This window comes from Oratosquilla oratoria, chromosome 6, assembly GCF_046742065.1.
Source record: "Oratosquilla oratoria isolate Oo_2021 chromosome 6, ASM4674206v1, whole genome shotgun sequence".
Taxonomy (NCBI): domain Eukaryota; kingdom Metazoa; phylum Arthropoda; class Malacostraca; order Stomatopoda; family Squillidae; genus Oratosquilla; species Oratosquilla oratoria.
Genome location: NC_134782.1, coordinates 15,442,495 through 15,444,540, shown reverse-complemented (window position 1 = coordinate 15,444,540; position 2,046 = coordinate 15,442,495).

Genomic DNA, 2,046 nt, shown 5'->3' with positions numbered 1-2,046 from the left:
AAAAAAAAAAGCATAGGGCAAAGGTGACGGCTTCGGCCGCAGCTACTCAGCGCCTCCTGGCGTAGGCTCCTCAACTCCACCATCCCCCATGTCTTTTGTGCCACGAGCCAAGATAAGTACAAGTTGGGTCAGACACAATTTTACGCCTCGCTTTCGTTTTTTTTTTTTTTTTTTTTTTTTTTCCAGATATGAAAGCGTGTGCCCACAGATTTCACTTTAGTCCTACAGATTTTATTCTAGTCCCGACAACGAGCGAAAAAAAGATGAAGTCAAGTTTTATGAGCCATCACCGCCGATAGGTTGACGCAACAAGCAACCAGGCACTACGATCTTGGTTTTCGGTGTATACAAACTTGTTATGTCACTTTCTGAGTGAGTGAGTGAGTGAGAAAGAGAGAGCGAGAGAGAGAGAGTGAGAGAGAGAGAGAGAGAGAGAGAGAGAGAGAGAGAGAGAGAGAGAGAGTGAGAGAGAGAGAGAGAGAGAGAGAGACAGAGAGAGAAAGAGAGAGAGAGAGAAAGAGAGAGAGAGGTAGGCTTCTGGGGAATCTCGGTTGATCTGTCAGCAATACTTCGCATCCTTTCTTAAAAATTCTTGTTTCTTTTTTTCAAGAGGCCCACACCAACGAAGAGTCCTGCATCTGCAACATTAATTGACAGGGCGTCCTTGCAGGCGTCCTAAAAGCAAGCTTGGGTCTCGCTAAATGCATTTTATACGGCACTAATGCATTTTCCATAATGTCGCTTACTTAATGGAACCCCAAGGGAGCCGTTTCCAGATCTGCACTTCGCTTTAAAGATGCAACTGAGACCACAGTTTTATTCGCTTCTCTTTCACGTAATATGCTTCAAGTGCAGAGGAACTCTCACTGCCTTCCTGGAAATCAAGAAATTCGTTGCGTCGACTTGGGAGGAAACGAGAGCCAATCATGGACCAGGGCGAGGAAAGCGGTTATCTCTCAGCCAATCAGAAGGGTCCTTTTTTTTTCAAATACACCGGGGACACTTAATCCGTTCATTTGGTAAGTGCAGAGCCTCCCTATCCCCCACCACCTCTTTTATGATCACAGGAACCTGAGTTTGCATCCTCACGATCCACAATGCTTGATACTTGCCCAGATGTCCCTCACGCACAAAGCAAAGTCAACTGTTTTGAGTAATGATAAATCATTACGAATATTTCTAGTCTCACTTTTTGACACTGACGAGGTTAGCTGCCTCCACTATAAGGAATTTTTATTAAAGGAAATGGTAGTAGTAATAGGAGTATAAAATCAGAAAATAATTTAAAATATTTTTTTCGATAATACAAGCGAAATAATTACATCCATCTCTTAATGGTACCAGTTGTTTATTCCCGTATAGACATATTTAACTCTCTCTCTCTCTCTCTCTCTCTCTCTCTCTCTCTCTCTCTCTCTCTCTCTCTCTCTCTCTCTCTCTCTCTCTCTCTTTCTGTGTGTGTGTGTGTGTGTGTGTGTGTGTGTGTGTGTGTGTGTGTGTGTGTGTGTGTGTGTGTGTGTGTGTGTGTGTGTGTGTGTGTGTGTGTGTGTGTGTGTGTGTGTGTGTGCGTGTGTGTGTGTGTGTGTGTGTGTGTGTGTGTGTGTGTGTGTGTGTGTGTGTGTGTGTGTGTGTGTGTGTGTGTGTGTGTGTGTGTGTGTGTCTGTGTGTGTGTGTGTCTGTCTCTCTGTCTCTCTGTCTCCCTCTGTCTCTATCTCTCTCTCTCTCTCTCTCTCCCCCTCCCTCCCTCCCTCCCTCCCTCCCTCCCTCCCGTCCCTCCCTCCCTCCCTCCCTCCCCTCCCTCCCCTCCCTCACTCCCTCCCTCCCTCCTTCTCTCCCGAATTCCTGAATTAAAAACTTGCATTGCTGACTTCTATCAGTGACTATTTCAACCCAAGAACCCGCTGTTAGAGATTAAACAAACACCTGGCACAGTGTTCACAAAAGATTATGTTATGACGAGACAGGGAAAGAGGAGGAGTATTCGTTACATGATGATGGATCAGGAACGTCCCCCAGGGGTCAGGGCGTCAGCTGAGGAGGATGACT